The sequence below is a fragment of the Somniosus microcephalus genome, chromosome 15 (assembly GCF_052327205.1).
Source record: "Somniosus microcephalus isolate GS21.2 chromosome 15, FLI_Smic_1.0, whole genome shotgun sequence".
Lineage (NCBI taxonomy): Eukaryota > Metazoa > Chordata > Chondrichthyes > Squaliformes > Somniosidae > Somniosus > Somniosus microcephalus.
In genome coordinates, this window is record NC_141001.1 from 51,207,247 (window position 1) to 51,229,044 (window position 21,798).

The following is a 21,798-nucleotide window of genomic DNA, read 5'->3' on the forward strand; positions in this document are numbered from 1 at the left end:
ACCCCTCTCCCTCCCTCCCTCTCCCCCTCCCTCTCCCCCCTCCCTCCCTCTCCTCCCCTCCCTCTCCCCCCTCCCTCTCCCCCCCTCCCTCTCCCCCTCCCCCCTACCTCCCCCTCCCACTCCCCCTCCCACTCCCCCCTCCCTCTCCCCCTCTCGCTCCCCCTCCTCCCCTTCTCTCCCCCGCTCCCCCTTCTCTCCCCCACTCCCTCCCCCCTCCTCACCCCCTTCTCTCCCCCCTCCCCCTTCTCTCCCCCACTCCCTCCCCCCTCCTCGCGCCCCTTCTCTCCCTCCCTCCCCCTCCCTCCCCCTCCCCCTCACTCCCCCTCCCCCTCCCTCCCCCTCCCCCTTCCCCTCCCCCTCCCTTCCCCCTCCCTCCCTTCCCCCCTCCCTTCCCCCCTCCCTCCCTTCACTCCCCCCCTCCCTCCCTGCCCTCCCTCCCCCTCCTCCCTCCCTGCCCTCCCTCCCCCTCCCTCCCCCTCCCTGCCCTCCCCGCCCTCTCTTCCCCCCAGTCGCTCTCTCTTTTCCCCCCAGTCACTTTCTCTCTTCCCCCCGTCGCTCTCTCTCTTCCCCCCCAGTCGCTCTCTCTCTTCCCCCCAGTCACTCTCTCTCTTCCCCCCAGTCGCTCTCTCTCTCTCTCTCTCTCTTCCAACAACATGCCCTGGAAAAAGCCTCAGCACCGCCGGGCACTTCAGCTAGTTATTAAATAAACAGACTCTTCTTTCAGACTAAAGGCTTATTATAATGAGGACCAGTAAATAAAAACTTATGAAAACATTAATCTATCTATCTATATATAAAAGGATACATCTGTCTGTCTGTCTGTCTGTCTGTCTGTCTGTCTGTCCTTCGGCGTGTCTGTCCGGCTATACACTCTAAAGTTATAGAGCATAGCTACACGTGCGTTCCATCAAAAGAAAGCTTACGATTCCGGAACGGTCGTAAGCATATTTACGTTTCGTCGAGACAAAAATTGCACCCACGGTATCCAAAAAACGTTCAAAATTCTGCTCATTAGCATCTCATTATCCGCTCATTAGCAATAGAGTGACGTCGAGGTCGACCAATCGTACGGTCGAGCGACCCGATGGTCGACCAATCACTGCGTGGCGGGGGCGGGTTCCTGGCGCGTGTGGGCGGGCCCTCCTAGAGTCGAGTTACGGGACGATTGACCAATCCTAAGCTTCGGTGACCTGACGGTCGACCAATCGGTGTGTGGGCGGGCCTTATCGTTCTGAACCGAGGTGAGTCGCCGCCATCTTGATTCCAAACTTTTCATTTCTTTTTCCCGCTTTCTGCGTCTTTAAAAAAAAAGTTGCTTTTTAAACACATATTGTTTTAAAAAAAATGTAATTACTTTCTAAATCTTTTATCTAATCTCATTAATTTTCCTACCTTTCCCCGTTTTTGCAGGTAGGCCTCGAAGCCTGGGCGTCTGTTGCCAGCCATGCTGGACCCTAGGCAATTGCTTTGTGGCAAGCTCCTCCCACCCCCCACCCCCCCGCTGGGCCCGATTCCGAACCAGCGGCCAGCTATCTTGGTAAAGGCTGGCTGGGGCTTCATTCGCGCTCGCGCTGCACGGCGCATGCACACCTCCACACAGAGCGCGGCCAGAGGGAAGCGAGCAGGTTAGTGGGGGGGGGCGGGGCTCGGAAGGGGAGCGGGAGCGGAGAGGGTTACCCTGGCAACCGGGCTCGCCAGCCGCAATCGGCCGTCTCAAGCCGCTCAGGCCCAGGCCCGATCCCGGAGATCGGGAGGCGGAGAGGGGAGGAGGGTTACCAAGGCAACCGGGCCCGGCCAGCCGCAATCGGCTGTCTCAAGCCACCTCAGGAGGGTGGGGCTCGGGCTGACCGGGGCGCTGCACTCGGCATGTCAGTGCGTGGGGCGGCACGGAGCTCAGCGGAGCCATCGCCGGCAGAGGGGAGAGGGTCTGCTGGCTCCCCCCTCCCTTTCTCCCCCCCTCCTCTCCCCCCTCTCCCCCTCCCCTCCCCTTTCTCCCCCTCTCCCCTCCCCTTTCTCCCCCCCTCCCCTCCCCTTTCTCCCCCTCCCCTTTCTCCCCCCCTCCCCTCCCCTTTCTCCCCCCCTCCCCTCCCCTTTCTCCCCCCCTTCCCCCCTCCCCTTCCCCCTCCCCTTCCCCCTCCCCTTTCCCCCCTCCCCCCTCCCCTTTACCCCCCTCCCCTTTCCCCCCTTCCCCCCCTCCCCTCCCCTTTCCCCCCTTCCCCCCTTTCCCCCTTCCCCCCTCCCCTTTCCCCCCATCCCCCCCTTTCCCCATTTCCCCCCTCCCCTTACCCCCCTTCCCCCCCTTTTCCCCCCTCCCCCGTCGCTCTCTCTCTTCACCCCCAGTCGCTCTCTCTCTTCCCCCCCCAGTCGCTCTCTCTCTTCCCCCCAGTCGCTCTCTCTCTTCCCCCCCAGTCGCTCTCTCTCTTCCCCACCAGTCGCTCTCTCTCTTCCCCCCAGTCGCTCTCTCTCTTCCCCCCCAGTCGCTCACTCTCTTCCCCCCCAGTCGCTCTCTCTCTTCCCCCCAGTCGTTCTCTCTCTTCCCCCCAGTCGCTCTCTCTCTTCCCCCCCAGTCGCTCTCTCTCTTCCACCCCCAGTCGCTCTCTCTCTTCCCCCCAGTCGCTCTCTCTCTTCCCCCCCAGTCGCTCACTCTCTTCCCCCCCAGTCGCTCTCTCTCTTCCCCCCAGTCGCGCTCTCTCGTCCCCCTCAGTCGCTCCCACTCTTCCCCCCAGTCGCTATCTCTCTTCCCCCCCAGTCGCTCTCTCTCTTCCCCCCAGTCGCTCTCTCTCTTCCCCCCCAGTCGCTCTCTCTCTTCCCCCCCAGTCGCTCTCTCTCTTCCCCACCAGTCGCTCTCTCTCTTCCAACAACAACATGCTCTCGAAAAAGCCTCGGCACCGCCGGGCACTCCAGCTAGTCTTATATAAAAGCAAAACACAGCGGATGCTGGAAATCTGAAAAAAAAACAGAAACTGTTGGGAACGCCCAGCAGGTCAGGCAGCGTCTGTGGAGAGAGGAACAGAGTTAACGAGCTGGATTTTTACCATTTCGTCGTGTTGGGTGCAGGGGGGCCGTGGAGTGGGTTGGTAGCCCGGACATTCTATCAGCGCGTTGTGCAGTGCCGGCCAATTAACTGGAGCGGGTCTAATGGCATCACAGATGACTTGACTTCAGCTCAGCTATTTAAAGGAGCAATGCACAGATGACAGTTGAAGGTTGGTGGAGGTGCAGAAGAGGTTGATGGGGGAGACAGTGGATTGTTGTCAGTCTTAGCTTGTTGTTGGAATTCAAAGTTATAAAGATTATTAAGCAGAAATGCAGGCTCAGCACCAAAAGGCTGCCCCCAGATTTAGTGATCCCCGGAAGGCCTGCTGCAGGGAGTCTGGGCCGGCTGGAAGAAGAGGTCAGCAGCCGAGACAAAGAGGGCATGGCTGGAGATCGCGAAAGAAGTGAGCAGCTGGAGTGTGGTAGCACGGTCCTGGACAAGTGCAGGAAGAAAATTAATAACCTCATGAGGTCAGGAAAGGCGAGTACAATGCCACATTGAACTACATCCTAATGTGCCTGTCACCCCAACCCCCTCACTCTGCCTTCCCAAGCCTACTCCTGCACGTCACTCCTCACACCAACCTACAATGCAGGTGCACCCATTCCTCACTGTCTATGCACCTACTCACATCTGACTATCCACCACTGACACTCACCATCATCCTAATGCAATCGTAGAATCATACAGATTAACGCCACAGAAGGAGGCCATTCGGCAATGTCACTCCACTCCCTCATAGTCACCCTCTACAGATATAGTCCATCCATCCCTTGCACTCATTCCATGGTGCTCACTCAAAGCTCTCTTGTTTCCATCCTTGCAGGAGAAGAGAGCGCAGAACACCAGGGAGAGGCAGAGAACGGGAGGTGGCCCTCCAGTTACCACACCATTGGCTGGAGCAGAGGAGGAGATGCTGGACATCAGTGGAGTTGCGGAGCTGCTGGTGGTGGGAGATGGAGCAAGGGGAACTGTCCAGCTACCTGGTGACAGAATTAAATATCATACAGCCACATGGCATACAGCAGTCACTCATGGTGACTTGATGTCAGCAGCCAGTGAAATATGATCATGTGCAAAGACTTATAATTCATGTCTTTACTCTCCCACAGGTCCATCATGTGCCCCCCCACACCCCACTGTCGAGCCAGAGGAGGAAGACGACTCCTCAGAGGAAGCTCCATTCTCTGAGGCTGCACCATCATCAGACCCAAGCGCACCCAGCACCAGCACAGATACATGCACGTCGGTGGGTCCAGTGAGAGACAGTAGTGTTGTCACCTGGTGTCTCACAGATCGCAAGTGAGTAAGAGTAAGACAGGGACAGCAGTGCAGACTCCTCGTCGGAGGGCGCACAACGTTCCAAGCTCTGTTCAGCTGGATGCAGATGCTGAACCTCGGTGGCCATCGACAAAGAGGATGATTCTTGAAGAGCAGCAAAAAATGTGGGAGGCTCTGGCAGCTTTTGCAGCGGTGATATGCACGATTGTAGGGAGAATGGAGGAGTCCATCTTCAACATGAGCAGCACTAGGTCGCAGGCGATGGCAATGATGTGCTCTTCCATGGAAAGGGTGGCCACCTGCATGCAGCAACTAATGTGCCAGTCGAATGAGTGCATGCTTGCTGTGAACAACAGATGGCAGACTCTGATTGCAGCCATATCTAGGAGGGACATCAATGTAGACTTGGGCCTTCATCGTCCCACTGATGTGCAGCAAGGTGCTCTCCAAATCCTTGCTAGCAGGGAGGTGCGGTTGGGACCTGAGAGGGATGATGGAGAGAGGGGACATGAAAGTGGGGGCTCTGCTCACAGCGCTCCCACGTCTCCCCTTTTGCCTCCCCCTCAGTCAGAACCCCAGATGTTGGCCAGAATTTTACCATCGCTCAGAGTGCGGGTTTGGAGGTGGGTCTGCTGTCAAAATCACAAAGATTGACAGCCGGTCGGTATCCTGCAGTAAACCCACCTCAGTGTCAGTTTCCCAAGTGTTGGGTCTGTTATCCTTGAACAGACCCGACACCAAGCGGCAGGTCAGTCAAGTTAGATAGTTAAAAGCTTATTAAAAGGTAGTTAAGAATCATTTCCCCATGTACTTACCATTTTACCAGGTTTTCAATAAGGTTCCCGGAGAACGGGCATCACGTCAGGTAAGTATGTCGTGTTCTCAATGACTGGATTGCTGTGAATAGTTGACAGCTGCAAAAGTGGTCTAAAACCTACCATTTCACAGCTGTTCACTTCCTAATCTTAGAAGCTGGAGCATTAATGATTTGGAACCCACTCTTTGAGCTTTATGCACTTTTGAAGTGTTTGGAGTAACCTCTCTATCCACTGTCATCTCATTGGAACAACCTATCGCAACATTGACAGATTACTTCGGTCATCTCAACCTCACCTGCCATCTATTCCATCAGCATCGGAGCCCTTGAAAAATTCTCACCTGGGTCCTCAGAATCCCAACACAATCAGCCCCACCGGGCACACCAGCAGCACCAACATCCACACCAACCTTCTCCGCAATCAACTGATGCTGCACTGGACACAGGGCATCATTACCCATTGACATTGCTGCCCGGGACGCCAGCGATGGCCTCACCATGTCCAGATTTGCTTCACTTAACACTGTACACCCTGGCTGCAACATGATGCACCTGGTTGGCACCACCCCACACCAACACCATAAAGCACCTAGTGTCCAAGCCATTCCTTTCACATCACCATGGGAGGGGGTGGGGGGAAGTTATGTCTCACCATTCACTGGAACTCACTAAGACACTTTCAAAGGTGCACACAAATATGTCCAAGAAGGCAAAGTGGTGAAAATAAGGATTTCAATGCTTGACAACACATTAACAGAAAGTTTACATGAACATTGGCTAAAACACTCAAGTGCCTACCCTTGTGTGTTGTTAGTTGGTATGATTGGATTGGATGAGGGTGAGTGTGAGGGGTGGCTAGTGAGATGGGGAAGTGATAACGTAGATAGAGAGGGATGGGTGGAGGTGCAAGGTAAGTTGGCGTGAGTAAGGATGTGCCGGAGTAGGGCAGGGAAGGCAGAGTGTTGGGGATGTGATGAGTGGCACAGGATGATGAGATTGAGTGTGACTTTTGCAGTAACATTTCGTGATCTACTGAGATAATTGAAAGGTTTCCACCACTGCAGCCAGGTCCTCCTGATGACATCCCTGCTTTTGCCCTCCTGTGCAATGTGCAACCAGGCTGCGTTGGTGTCCTGGGAGGTTTTCCCCGCCCATTGGAAGGGAAGAGAACCTCCCTTCATGTTGTGACTCCCTCCATAAGCATATGGAAGGAGTCATGGGAGAGCCTGGGTGCAGTTGTGCACCTTTGTGCAGTGCTTGTCAGTGTTTGCAGCACCTCAAAGCTGTACAACACTGACAGCACAACTGTCAAAATGAATATGGACATGGCCCCTTTAAGGAAACCGGCTGATGACGCATCATCAGATGACGTCATCAGACCTGCTTCCTTTTAGTTGGCCGGGACAAACCCAATCAACATAAAATCACTTGGAGGAGGCAGGATGAAGACATAGAAACATAGAAACATAGAAGATAGGAGCAGGAGTAGGCCATTTGGCCCCTCGAGCCTGCTCCGCTATTTAATGAGATCATGGCTGATCATCCAAATTCAGGACCCTGGGAATCTGGCACAACATAGTGCAGCAGCAAGGATTGGAGCTGCAGGAGAAGCAAGGCGCAGAGCGGGATTGGGGTTCGAGGCCACTCCGTACACCGGCCACACCGGACTCGCCACGGGGGGCAAAAACTCAGCCGTTGCTTCGGATGCTGATGGCCGAGTCTGCTCCTGCACAGGTGCAGGAGGAGCAGTCTTTGGTGGGGCCCTCGCAGGCTGCAAAACCCAGAGGACATCCATCAAAAGTGTCTAATCAGTCAGATCAGGGAAGTGAGCAGCCTGCCCATAGGTGTGTTCCAAAATGTTAGAGGGTTAAGTTTCAATTTAATTTATGAGCCACATAAATTTATATCTTTGCACCATTTTTGCCTGCTACCTGGGAAGTGGCCTTGTCAGTTGGAGTGAATGTGAGACATCACTTAACCTCGAGCAATTGGTGTGTGTGTGTGACAGGAATGGTTTGGTCATTATAGGACTGCTTTGTGGTGTTGGTGTGGAGGTGGGGGGGAAGTTGGTTCAGCATCTTGGTGCTTTATGGGTGCACTGGTACAACTTAACTAAATCGCGCCATTATCAGCCGGGCAGCAATGTGCGCTGCTGCTGGTTCCATCTCCACCTCAGGTTCCGCCTCCTCCTCCTCCGAAGAGGTTCTACACTCTGAGCCTTGCTTCTCCTGCAGATCCAATCCTTGCTGCTGCGCTATGTTGTGCAGCGTGCAGCATACAACGATCATTCTAGAGACCCTGGCTAGCGCACATTGAAGGGCTACTCCAGATCTGTCCAGGCATCTGCAGCTCATCTTCAGCATCCTGATTGCTTGCTCTATTACACATCTGGTTGTTATGTGGCTTTGATTATAGCACTCTTCGGCCTCATTGCTTGACCTCCTCAAGGGTGTTAACAGCCACGTCTTCAGTGGATAGCCCTTGTCTCCAAGCAGCCAGCCAGTAAGTCTGGTCAGAGGTGCGAAGAGCTGAGGGAGGGTGGACTGGCACAGGATGAAAGAGTCATGACAGCTCCCTGGGGAATCTGGCATACACATGAATGGTGATATTTTTGTGGTTGCAGATAAGCTGAACATTGATGAAGTGGAAGCCCTCCTGGGTGATCTGGGGGTGCCTTGATGGGTATATGTGTGCAGTTGATGACACCCTGCATCCGTGGGAAGCCAGCCAGAACTGCAAAGCCGAGCGCCCACTCAGTAACACTGGCTTCATCAGTGGCAAAGTGTACATAAGTGGCTGACTTGTGAAACATGGCATCAGTCACCTGGGTGATGCATTTGTCTGCGGCCAACTGCGAGATCCTGCAAAGGTCTGCTGCAGATCCCTGGAAGGAGCCTGAGGTGAACAAGTTAAGGGCAGTGGTAAGTTTGACAGCCACTGGTAAGGCGTGTCCACCAGGTCCACTTGACAGCAGGCCTTCTTCTAGCAAGCTACAAATGTCTGCCATGATTGACGCGATAGCCTGAGCCTCCTGAGGCACTAGTGTTCAGTCATGTCCAGGAAGCTCATCCTCTGCCTACATACCCTGTGTTGGGGGTATCACCTCTGGTGAGGTGCACCCTTGTGCTCATCCCCTCTCTCCTGTGGAGCGGCAGGTCAGTGAGGAGAAGGCTTCTGCTGCTCCTGCTGGTGTTGTTGCTGCTGCGGCTCATCTTGGTCCGATTCTGAGGTCCAAGGTGAAACAGGATAAGCACTACCCATGCTGATCTAATAGATGCCAGGTAAAGTGGAGATCAGAGGCACAATCCTCCAATGTAGTGAGAGTGGCATTCGACGTTGTAGAAATCACCTGCAAACTCCTGAAAGCAAATTCTCAGCACAAATGGTGTCAGCCAGAGTCATTCCCTTAGGCAAGGAAGCAGGTGCAACGTGTGAGTATTTATGTGAGTTTTTTCCAACTATCAATTGATCAACTCGCACAATGGCCACTCAGTTCTCGCATTGCTTTCACAGGCAAGGTTCAGGAAGCCCCTGAATCCCGTGGGCAGCCAGTAAAAGCTGCAACACTGGTTAAAAAGGCTGTTAATAGCTTGTTAATGAACTCTCAAATACTCTAATTAGGTCGTCCACCTTTCCCGAGCAGGTCTTTGGCACACTGACTGACGCGCCCGAGTTAAACGTCGAAGTCGGCGGGATGAAGGCTGTTTCCCGATACGCTGTCAATTTCAGCACTTTTAACTGCCCACCCACTTGCAAACGCACACTCTCTTCAAAGTGAAAATTCTGGGCAACATTTCAGGTCGATGACCTTTCGTCAGAACTGGAAGAAGTTGGTGATTTAACAGTTTTCATGTAAGTACAGAGGCGGGGAGGGGAGGAAAGAAGAAAAGGGAAGGTCTGTAATAGGGTGAAAGGCAGAAGAGATTCAATGACAAAAGGGATGATGGTGCAACACAAGCAGGAGAGGTAATGGGACAATTAAAGAAACAAAATATGGGTCTTGAGGAGCTATATATGGTAATAGACCCATTGCCAGCACCTGCTCTCTGAAATACTGGGAACAGTGTTTATGAGCTAAAGTTGTTGAACTCAGTGTCAAGTCTGGAAGGTTGTAAAGTGCCTAATCGAAAGATGAGGTGCTATTACTCAAGCTTCCATTGAGCTTCCTTGAAACAGTGTAGGAGGCCGAGGACAGAGAGGTCAGAGTGGGAGTGGGACGGAGAATTAAAGTGACCGGAAGCTCAGGGTTGTTAAATCCGTGAATCTTGATGTTTGGTGTCCTTCAATAAATAGACAGAGACTGCAGAGGAACAATCAACAGGTGATTACTGGATGAGGGTTACTCTAAAACTAACAGTACAGATCCCTACTCAGGGTTTATATACAGGTGTGGTCACTGCCGGTACTACAGTATACAGGAGCTGTAAAAAGTAGTTCTCCCCTTAAAGGTACATACACTACAATTCCTCCCCTTTTAGATTAACAGTACCATAACATTCATTTAATAATTAACACTTTTAACATGCAACATTAACTGAAAATAGTCCATTTATAAATTCAGTCTTTGGGGCGGCTTCCTGATCCTTTCTGGATAGCGCTTTTCCTGAGTGTCTTGCTCTTGGTGCGGAGGCGATTCTGGCCCCCTGTCGTCGGTTGGTTCATCAGCTTCTGATGCTACTGTTTCTGGGGTAGATGCTACCTGTATGTCGGGTTCATCACCAGGTACGCGAGACATGGGGTTGACTCATTCCTGTGACTCTAGGATCTGGTCGACATGGCATCTCACAATGTTCTCCACAACATCCACTGTGTACATTAGTGGCCTCTGCCGTGTGCATATCGTCCCTGGTTGCCATTTCTCTGTTCGGTAGTCGCGGGCCAAGACTGGTTGCCCTACATTGAAGCTCCTTGTCGGCTTCTCATTAATGTGCTGGAATTGCTTATTCTCAACATCTCTTCGTACATTTGGTCTGAGCAAATCCAGACGAGATCTCAACCTTCGGTTAAAGAACATCATGGCCGGGGTCTGGTTGGTGACTGCGTGTGTCGCATTTCTGTAGGCTAACAGGAAATTGTCCACCTTATGCTGCAGTGGAAGGTCGTCATCGCACATGGCCCTTACTGCCTTTTTAAAGGTTTGTACGAACCTCTCAGCCAATCCATTTGTGGCTGGATGATATGGGGCGGATGTGTAATGCCTTACCCCATTCCTTTTCATAAATTTCCGAAACTCTTCGGACACAAACTGTGGTCCGTTATCAGAGCAAATCTGCTCTGGCAAGCTGTTCCTGGCAAATATGGTCCGTAGGACTGCAATCATTTTCTCCGTGGTGGTGGAGGACATTTTGATCACCTCAGGCCATTTCGAGTGCGCATCCACGGCTATTAAAAACATTGAGTCCATGAATGTGTTGTGTATGTAACCTGTTCCACCTTAAGAGAGCTTAAGCCTGTTCCACCTTAAGAGATGTACTACTTTCTCAGGCTGCTGTAGACGTAATACCGGGGGTGAACACACCGGTATATAAGCACTGTGCAGTAATCTTGTATTCAGTATAGTCCCTACCTCCAACCAGTAAAGACCTGTTTTTATTGTTACTCATTAGTCTGTGTCTTAATTAACTAAATAATTCACAGACTTAACACTGGCGACGAGTCAGGTTCTTACCCTGCGGCAGTTATTCCACGGCGGCTTCGTCCACAGACAGGACGTTGAAGAGAGGTTTCAAACCGCACCACCCCACTGGAAGCGACAGGCATTAGGACCCTGAAGCCTCCATCAGCGACTGAAAACTGGAGGACAGAAGACATCCTGCAGCTTCTTTTTCAACCTCGGTGGTGGGTAAGCTGAGCAGCGTTGGCTGCAAAGACAGGGCTGGGGGAAGTCGGAGGAACAAGGGCGATCGCGATCGGGAGATAAGGGCCATCGATCGCAATCCCTGATAAGGGCCGCACTCGGGCTGAAAGGCGCAGCGTCGGCAGACACTGAAGGCGCGAGAGCCGCGGTGAAAAGCGCGGGCCATCGATCGCGGCGGAGATAAGGGCCGCACTCGGGGCTGAAGGGAGATGGTGTCGGGGGACGGGTGAAGACCGCCAAGCGCGGGAAAACCGCCATTTTGTGGGCGGAGGATGACGGCAAGAGCGGGAAGCCGCCATCTTGGATAGCAGTAAAAAAAAAATCTGAGAAATTGCAAATCTGATAAAGTACTACAATGCCTAAACACGGGAATATTAGCAACTTTGATAGTGACATCGAAGATTGGGCCATATATGTTGAACGAGTTAAAAATTATTGTAAGGCCAATAAAATTCGTGAGGCTGATAAAGCACTAACATTATTAAATTTAATGGGTGCGAAGACATACGGGCAATTGAAACACCTGTTATCACCAGATGAACCGGCGGATAAGACGTTCGATGAGATTGTTACTGTCCTGAAAGATCATCTAAACCCCACGCCGCTGATGCTAGCGGAACGATTTAAATTTTATGACAGAAGGCAGCTACAGCATGAAAGCAATGCTGAATATTTGCTGGAATTGCGTAAATTAGCGAAATATTGTCAGTTTGGAACGGGACTGACAGATGCACTACGAGACAAATTTGTGTGTGGTTTATTTAAACAAGATACACAAAAGCGACTGCTCAAGGAGAATGAGCTGACGCTGGAGAAGGCGGTCACTATGGCAGCAGCACACGAAGCCGCAGCGAGAGGCACGGCAGTAATGCAGCTACGGTCACCGGAGCTCAGTGCACACAAATTGGGTGTGAGTTCTGGCAAATGTTATCGTTGTGGAAAGACAACGCATGATCAGAACCAGTGTTGGTTTAAAAACCAAGAATGTAGAACTTGTGGTAGGCTTGGACACATAGCTAGAGTATGCAGGTCAGGGAAGAAGACCAGCAACAAGAAGTCACCGCAAGGAAAATACGCAAAAGTACACAAGGTGGCCGAACAGGAGTCCGATTCAGACGCTAGCAGTAATGAACTGGCTGGCTTAAGCAGTATTGAACTGGCTAGCTTAAGGGTACTCAACGTTGGTAAGGGTGCAGACCTCCAGACAATTTGGGTTACTCTTCAGATAGAAGGAGTCCAAGTAAAAATGGAATTGGACACTGGATCGGCATTGTCGGTCATGAATAAGAAAGATTACAGAAGGTTATTCCAACATATTCCCCTACAGGATACGGAGATTATATTGACAACCTACACGGGGCAGAGAGTGTACCCCATCGGGACAATAAAGGTTGCAGTGGCCAACAAGGGCAAAGGAAGTCAAATAATGGACTTATATGTGCTACCGGAGGGAGGTCCACCACTACTAGGCCGGGAGTGGTTTAGAAACATAAATATGGACTGGCATTCGCTAAAAGCCATAAAGAGTGAGAACTCGGTGCAGATAATCAGCCCAGACTCTAGAACTGATGATGGTAAGACCAACCCATGTGCAAAAGACAAAGTTTCAGCACAGAATTCCACTGAGCAACAACAACATAGTTTAACAGAGAATTCTGAGTCTGTCAAGTCTACTGATATGCACATTTTTGAGGGACACTGGGCTCGAACTCAACTCCATTTCAAACTACAACAGCAATTAGAACAAATGATTCGCCGTTTTGAGCAAGAGATGAATGAAATAAAAAAGTTCTTTGTTACAGAGTGGGAGAATCTGGAAAGGCAACAGAAGCAACTGATGGAGAAAATGGAGCAGGAGCACACCAACCATCTGCGCGAGGAGGCCGAACGAATCAAAGCTGATTCAGGTTCTGAAGGTGCGTGCCATAATCTGGTGTCAGAAGAGTTAACGGTCAGCCAACTCCTTCATATGCTGAGGGACAAGACTCTGAAATGGGAAAAACTTGAACAAGAGCTGCGATCTTCAAAGGAAAAGGGTTCGGAGCTCTCAAAAGTCATTGAGATGGCTGATGTGACGACACAGACTGAAACGACTGCAACAGAGCAGCCATTGGATGCCAAAAGTACGCTGACTCACGTCAATGTAGAACAACAGACCGCTGAAACAGCTGCTCCGGTAGAGGGATTGCATAGTCCGATCAATCAATCTCCAAAGGAAGTTGAAGTATTAAAATCACAAATGAGGTCACTAGTAAATGACTTGCTGAAAGCCCAGAAAAAGCTGGATGCAGAGGTACACATGAAGAAGTCTCTTCAGGAAAGATGTCTGGATTTGGAACAAGAGCTGGCTAACGTCCAGCTGGGTATGGAGGAAATAGACGACCCTCTCACTGGTCTAGCTCAGGACGACACCGAATATTACCATGACCTGGTGGACGACACCGAATATTACGATGTCCTGTCCTGCCCAGCTTGTAACTTCGACTCCCAAAGTGCAGAAATCATGGAGGAGCACCAAAAGTCTACGGAACATCGGGAGAAGCTGGCTCTACGACGGAAACAGGAGGAAGAGAAGGAGGAACTGCGCATGCAGCTGGCAGCTGTGGCAGCTGACAATGGAGCCCAGAGAGTCTCCAAGAAGCAGAAAAGGAAAAGTAAAAACAGAAGATGACCCATCTGAACCATTATCACCTCTACCAGATCACACACGTGGTCCCTCCGAACGGAGCCAATTCAGTTCGGAAGTTCAAGCTGTTAAATCCATGAAAGGACTATTGAATGAGTAACGTGAACCGACTACACCACAGATTGAATCTGTGAACTGTTTTCCGCAGAGACTGAATCTGTGATATGTTACGTTAAACATGAAGTTATATATGTATATATGTTATTACGTTATGTTAAATGGGGGGATGACTATAAAGCTAAGAAGGGAGGAGTGTTGTGTATGTAACCTGTTCCACCTTAAGAGAGCTTAAGCCTGTTCCACCTTAAGAGATGTACTACTTTCTCAGGCTGCTGTAGACGTAATACCGGGGGTGAACACACCGGTATATAAGCACTGTGCAGTAATCTTGTATTCAGTATAGTCCCTACCTCCAACCAGTAAAGACCTGTTTTTATTGTTACTCATTAGTCTGTGTCTTAATTAACTAAATAATTCACAGACTTAACAGAATGGACCAGCAAAATCAATATGCACCCGTTGCCATGGAGAGGAGGGCCACTCCTATGGGTGTAGAGAGGCATGTGGTGGTGCATTTTGGACCTTCTGGCATCCTGAGCAGCTCTTTGTCAGGTCCTCGATTTGCTGATCGATCCCCGGCCACCACACATAAGCCCTAGCAAGGCTTTTCATTTTCACCCCTCCCAGATGGCCTTCGTGAAGCTCATTGAGCACTCTCTCCCTTAACTTGGGTGGAATTACCACTCGGAATCCACACATCAAGGTCCCCTGGCATACTGACAGCTGTTCTCTTCTGGATGAGAATGCTGGCAACAGTGAGTCGCCATGTGTTGGCCATCCCTTCACCGTCAAGTCATATACCCGAGACAGCGTCGGGTCATTTCGGGTCTCCTTCTCTATATCCGCGTTAGTTACTGGCAAGCATTCAATTATCGTCGAATAAAATATTTCGACAGTGTCCACTGCTGGTGCTTCCTCCACAGTAGGCAGTGGCAGGCGTGATAGCCCATCAGCGTTTCCATGCTGTTTCGTGCCCTTATACTCTATTTCATATTGGTTCGCCCCTAGAAAAAGGGACCACCTTTGTAGCCGTTGCGCAGTCATCACCGGAATGCCCTTCTTTGGATTAAAGATGGAGACAAGTGTTTGGTGGTCAGTCAGCAAGGTGAACTTCTGCCCGTGCAGATAGTGGTTGAACTTTTTCACTCCCCACACTAGGCTGTGGGCCTCCCTGTCAATCTGGGAGTAGTTACGCTCGGCTGAGGTTAGTGACCGAGACGCAAAGGCTACTGGCCTCTCCAAGCCGTACGGGAATTTGTGCGACAGCACCGCTCCAATACCATAGGGTGATGCATCACACGCCAACCGAATTGGTAGTGCTGGGTTGAAATGAGCCAACACCTCATTTGATGTGATCAATTCTTTGCACTTCTGGAAAGCTTGTTTACATTCGTCATTCCACTTCCATGGTACCCCAATTTGCAGTAGGGTGTTCAGTGGGTGTAGTACTGTAGACAAATTCGGCAAAAACTTATGGTAGTAGTTCACCAGCCCGAGGGACGACCTCAGTTGTGACACATTTTCCGGTGCTGGAGGCTTAACTACTGCCTCAATCTTTTCAGGGGACTTATGTAACCCCTCTTCATCAATAACGTGGCCACAATACGAGATCTGCTTCTGGAAAAACTCGCATTTGTGGCGATTAGCTCGGAGCCCATATTCCTTCAATCTAGTGAGCACCTGCTCCAGGTTGGCGAGGTGATCACTCTCATTTTCGCCCGTGACCAGGATGTCGTCCAAATAACACTGGGTCCCTGGAATCCCTTGCAGGACTTGATCCATTGCCCTTTGCCAAATAGCCGGAGGTGATGCTACCCCGAACACCAGCTGATTGTATTGGTAGAGACCTTTATGAGTGTTGATCGTGAGGTACTGTTTCGAGGCTTCTTCTACCTCCATTTGCAGGTACACCTGGGCCAGATCAATCTTAGTGAAGCGTTTTCCTCCAGATAGCGAGGCGAAAATATCTTCAACCGCGGAAGCGGATATTGTACCGTGTGAAGGACTGGGTTCACTGTCACCTTAAAGTCCTCACAGATGCGAACCTTCTTTGGTTCCCCAGGCGTATTACTCAACGACCTCTTCATTACAGGAACGATGGGTGTAGCCCACTCGCTCCAGTCCACTTTGGACAGTACTCCAGAACATTCCAAACCTTCCAGCTCTGCTCCGACGGCTGGCCGGATCGCATAAGGCACCGGTCTGGCCTTAAAAAACTTTGGGCTTGCATTTTCCTCTATTTTGATCGTCACTGTTATGCCTTTTAGTGTTCCGAGTCCCTCCTGGAACACTTCTTGTGCGTCAGTTAGCATTTTTGACAGTCGTCCAGGTGTGACGTCGTCATCCTTTTTGGCATCTACAGTCAGTGCTTGTATGGAATGCCAATCTAGCTGTATCTTCCGGATCCATTCACATCCTAGTAGTGGTGGTCCTCCATCTGGCAATACATATAGGTCCATTTTTGGTGTTACCTTGCCGTTATATATAACATTCACCCTTATTTTTCCTTTGGGGTAGACTTTTTGCCCCATGTACGTATTCAAGACAATCTCTGTATCTCTCAAGGGTATATGTGAGAATAGCCGCTTGTAGTCCCTTCGGTTTATGACTGTTAGGGCTGATCCTGTGTCCAATTCCATTTTCACTTGGACTCCGTCTATCTTGAGCGTGACCCAGATAGTTTGGTGATCCTCCATTTTGATTACATTATGTAGTTTCAGACAACCCAGCTCCTTGCTTCCGGAGTCTGTATCACTTTTCTGTTCGTCTGAACTACTCTCCGTCACCTTATGTACCTTTTTGTACTTCTCCTGTGGAGATTTCTTGCTGCTGGTTTTCTTTCCCGACCTGCAGACTCTTGCTATGTGTCCTACTTTTCCACACTGTCTGCACACTTGGTCCTTGAACCAACAATCCTTATGGTCGTGTGTTGTTCTGCCGCAGCGATAGCACTTCACTGCTCCATATGACATTTCATTTGTGCCATATTCTTGCGGTCTCCGTTGTATCTCTGCAGTGCCCCGTGCGGCTGCTTCGTGTGATACTGCCATGCTGAAAGCCTTGTCCAGCGTAAGATCCTTTTCTGATAGAAGCCGTTTCTGGGTTCCTTCACTTTGAAGCCCACACACAAACTTGTCCCTTAAAGTATCTGCTAGTCCCGTTCCAAACTGGCAGTGTTTCGATAGCTTGCGCAGTTCCGTTAAATACTCAGCATTACCGTCTTTATGCTGGTTCCTTTTGTGAAACTTAAATCTTTCTGCTATCAGCAGCGGTGTGGGGTTTAAGTGGTCCTGTAGGATTGCCACTATGCTTTCAAAATCCTTTTCCATTGGCTTCTCTGGGGTTACTAGGTTTCGCAGTAAGCCATACGTTTTTGCACCCATGGAATTCAACAATACCAGTGCTTTCCTGGCATCTGGCACTTCATTCGCCTTGCAGTACACTTCTATGCGTTCTACATATGTCGCCCAATCTTCGACTTCATTGTCGAACGCTGTGACACTGCCACTCTTTGGCATCCCTGGGTGTGGTTAGACTGGCTAAAAATGGCATCTCCCACGCTCTCCCTTCTTCTCCGCTGGCTCAAATGGCGTCTCCCACGCTTTCCTTTCTTCCCGCGCTCTCCCTTCTACTCCACTGTGGCTCAAAATGGCGTCTCCCGCGCTCTCCCTTCTTCTCCGCTGCGGCTCAAAAATGGCGTCTCCCACGCTATCCCTCCTTCTCCGCTGCGGCTCAAAAATGGCGTCTCCCGCGCTCTCCCTTCTTCTCCGCTGCGGCTCAAATGGCGTCTCCCGCGCTTTCCTTTCTTCCCCCGCGGACGCTGCTCAGCCCTGAACACCGGCCGCGCTCTGCACGTTTTCCTGCGCACCTCTCTCGTTGACGCCGCTCGGTCCTGAACCCCGGCTGCGCCCCGTGCGCTCTACCCTCTCTCTCTATTTTTTTTCCGTCAACACCACTCGCTCTTCAACCCCGGCTGCGCCCTGTGCGCTTTACCCTCTCTCTTACCCCGTCGACGCTGCTCGGCCTTCCCCTGTGCTGTCGGTCAGCTCCAGCCGCCGCCGTCCGGGAAGGGTCTGCGCCGTACCTGCTGCCAGCCCGTCTCGCTGGAGTCTCCGCCGGATGGTCGATGCCCGTGCCCCTGGAATCGGCCTTCTTCTGCAGAGTTGCAGGTAGGTTCGAATCGACTCGTCGCCAATGTTAAATCCGTGAATCTTGATGTATGGTGTCCTTCAATAAAAAGACAGAGACTGCAGAGGAACAAAACAGGTGTTTACTGGATGAGGGTTACTCTAAAACTAACAGTACAGATCCCTACTCAGGGTTTAAATACAGGTGTGGTCACTGCCGGTACTACAGTATACAGGAGCTGTAAAAAGTAGTTCTCCCCTTAAAGGTACATACACTACAAGGGTCACACTTGTGGACTGAACAGAGGTGTTCAGCAAAACCATCATCTAATGTGCATTTCATCTCTCCAATGTAGAGGAGACCGCATCATGAGCCGTGGATACAATATACCAAATTGAAAGAAATACAAGTAAATCGCTGTTTCACCTGGAAGGAGTGTTTGGGGCCCTGGATGGTGGGAAGGGAGGAGGTAAAAGGACAGGCATTGCATCTCCTGCGCTTTCATGGGAAGGTACAGTGGGAAGGGGAATGGGTATTGGAGGTGAAGAAAGAGTGAACCAGGGTGTTGCAGAGGGAAAGGTCCCTTCGAAATGCTGAAAGGGGAGGGGAGGGGAAAATGTGTTTGATGGTGACATTGCGCTAGATGTAGCAGAAATGGTGAAGGATGATCCGTTAAATGTGAAGGCTGGTGGGGTGGAAGGTGAGGACAAGGGGAACCCTATCATGGTTCTGGGAGGGAGGGATAGGTGTGAGGGCAGAATTGTGGGAAATTGTACAGCGATGCTGCCTGACCTGCTGAGTTTTTCCAGCATTTTCTGTTTTTATAACCTAACTTATATCATCCTTTTCTTACCAAACATCTTTGTAACGCTAATTATTGTACAGGAAACTTTCGTTTAACCGGAGGTTAAATGTCCGGAAAGCTCTATCTACCGGCAAAATTCAGGAGCCGTTTCCTATAAGTTTTTTTACTTCTCGTTGCTTTTTTTTTCCAGTCAGGCTCTGCAAGGTCCAGCTGAAGCTGTTGCTTAGTTACAGAGATGCTTTTAAGCTGCAGCCGACTGTTTTGAAGCTATTGCTAAGCAACAGGGTTTGTTGATTCACACGGAGCTCAAAAGCTCCGTATGTTTTAACATTAGCGCTGGTTTCTACGGCAGTTTTGATGGTACGGCACCAGCTCGGTCCCGTCAGTGCCAGATACCAGAAAGTTTCCTGTAATCATTGAGCTCCTGTTTATACACCATGTCTAAATTCAAGACTTTTATGCAGAATTCCTTTCCTTACATGAAAGGTAATACTGTACTGTTTTTTCATCTTTTCCTCCTTTAAGTTGACCCTTTTTCTGTTATTGTTTTTGGGGTTCCTTCTCACATACATACAGCTTTCATAAATAAGAAAGAGTCAACCACCCCCAACTGCTCCAGACATTGTACATGTAAACAAGCAATGCAAAATTTCAAATGGAATGTTTCATTGGTCACATTTGTTCTGGTAAAAATTATTGGGCTCATAAACTTTCACTAATGGATAGGCCCAAACGTTTGTGCATTTGCCACTCCTATACTATTGTATAAGATCTCAGAGGGACCCTGGTTCCAAATGATTCAAGGTTGACACGTATTGGGAACAGTGATTTAACTTTATTCAGCACAAGCTAGACTTAATACATTACAGTATTCGAGCAGCAGATTACAGAAAATAATTGAAACTTATATTACAGAGAAACATAGAAACATAGAAGATAGGAGCAGGAGTAGGCCATTCAGTCCCGCGAGCCTGCTCCGCCATTCAATGAGATCATGGCTGATCATCCAAACTCAGTACCCTGTCCCTGCCTTCTCGCCATACCCCTTGATCCCTTTAGCCTTAAGAAATATATCTAACTCCTTCTTGAATATATTTAATGAATTGGCCTCAACTGCCTTCTGTGGTAGAGAATTCCACAGGTTCACCACTCTCTGGGTGAAGAAATTCCTCATCATCTCAGTCCTAAATGGCTTACCCCTTATCTTTAGACTGTGGCCCCTGGTTCTGGACTCCCCCGCCATCAGGAACATCCTTCCTGCATCTAGTCTGTCTAGTCCTGTTAGAATTTTATAAGTTTCAATGAGATCCCCTCTCATTCTTCTAAACTCCAGTGAGTATAAGCCCAATCAACCCAATCTCTCCTTATACGTCATTCCTGCCATCCCAGGTACCAGTCTGGTGAATCTTCGTTGCACTCCCTCCATGGCAAGAACATCCTTCCTCAGATAAGGCGACCAAAACTGCACACAATACTCAAGGTGTGGTCTCACCAAGGCCCTGTATAACTGCAGCAAGACATCCTTGCTCCTGTACTCGAATCCTCTCGCTATGAAGGCCAACATACCATTTGCCTTCTTAACCACCTGCTGCACCTGCATGCTTACCTTCAGTGACTGGTGCGCAAGGACACCCAGGTCTCATTGCACTTCCCCTTCTCCCAATCTATTGCCGTTCAGATAATAATCTGCCTTCCTGTTTTTGCCACCGAAGTGGATAACCTCGCATGTATCCACATTATACTGCATTTGCCATGCATCTGCCCAATCACCCAACCTGTCCAAATCATACTGGAGTTTCTCGGCATCCTCCTCACAGCACACACGCCCACCCAGCTTTGTGTCGTCTGCAAACTTGGAGATATTACAATATATGTTAATGATCTAGACGAGGGAACTAGATATTACATCTAGTTCCCTCGTCTAGATCATTAACATATATTGTGAATAGCTGGGGTCCTAGGGCCGATCCCTGCAGTACCCCACTAGTCACTGCCTGTCACTCAGAAAAGACCCGTTTATTCCAACTACCTCTGGGTAGAAGCGCAACTGTGAGCAGGCTGCACCCTGTATCTCTCTCTCTCTGTCTCCCGGGTGTCTCCTTGATTCTTCCTGAAATCTTCTACTCCGGAAATCTTCTACAATTTATGGCTGTTAAGACCCCCTTCTTATACCCTTACTCTCATTCAAAACCTATGGAGTCCTCCTGAACCAATCACTGGCTGACACCCAAACCCAAAATCTAATCATAAAGGTGCCACATTCGCAACACCTTGGCTTTCGCAGGTTTTAGTCTCATGACACTCTTACATCATCTGTTTTTTGACCATCAAGACTCATATCTGGGGTAGTTATGGCAACAGAAAAGGAATATGTCTCCACAGGTTGAGATACTGTTGGCCTTTGTTTTTAATTTACTGCGGATGTAATAATATTCCAACACAGTGGCAACTGCACCTAACCTTGGTTCCCTGGCTAGCTGTACTCTAAGTCTCATCCTTACTGTTGGCTAATATCCAGCTTTCATCCACAGCCTCACTATTCGACTATAGCAATCCTTTTTCTCACCCCAGGTAGTCTGGTTACAGCTTAATCATAGACTTTTAAGCATAGGAAGAAGGGTTACACGCCATATATAATTCCGGTTACCATTGCATACAGTTGATGATTAAAAACTTCTATATTTAATTCTTACAATATGATTATAAATCCATTACTGATGATTATAAGATACTGATGATAAGCAAGTATTCTAAAATCCAACTGATCCATGATAATCTTACAGTTGTTAACATCAGCTGGTACCAGGCGGCAGTAGTTTGTTCAAACGAATGTTGCCTTGATTGGCATTTTGGGCACTGACGACACATTGTAATACTCGGCACTTACTTTATCTTATCACCTACCTGAGGTCATAGAAACACAGCAAAAGGTGATATTTTTAATAACACAGCTGGTGTATTCATGCTTCTACATCAAATAATTATACCTTCATAAAAATAATAGAATGTCATATTAAATAAATAGTGTTTTCAAGTGAAAATAATAGTGCTATTTTGTCACACAGGGTAACTGGAGAGTCACTCAAAGTGAGTTCTACAATGTGTCGTCAGTGCCCAATCAGTTACC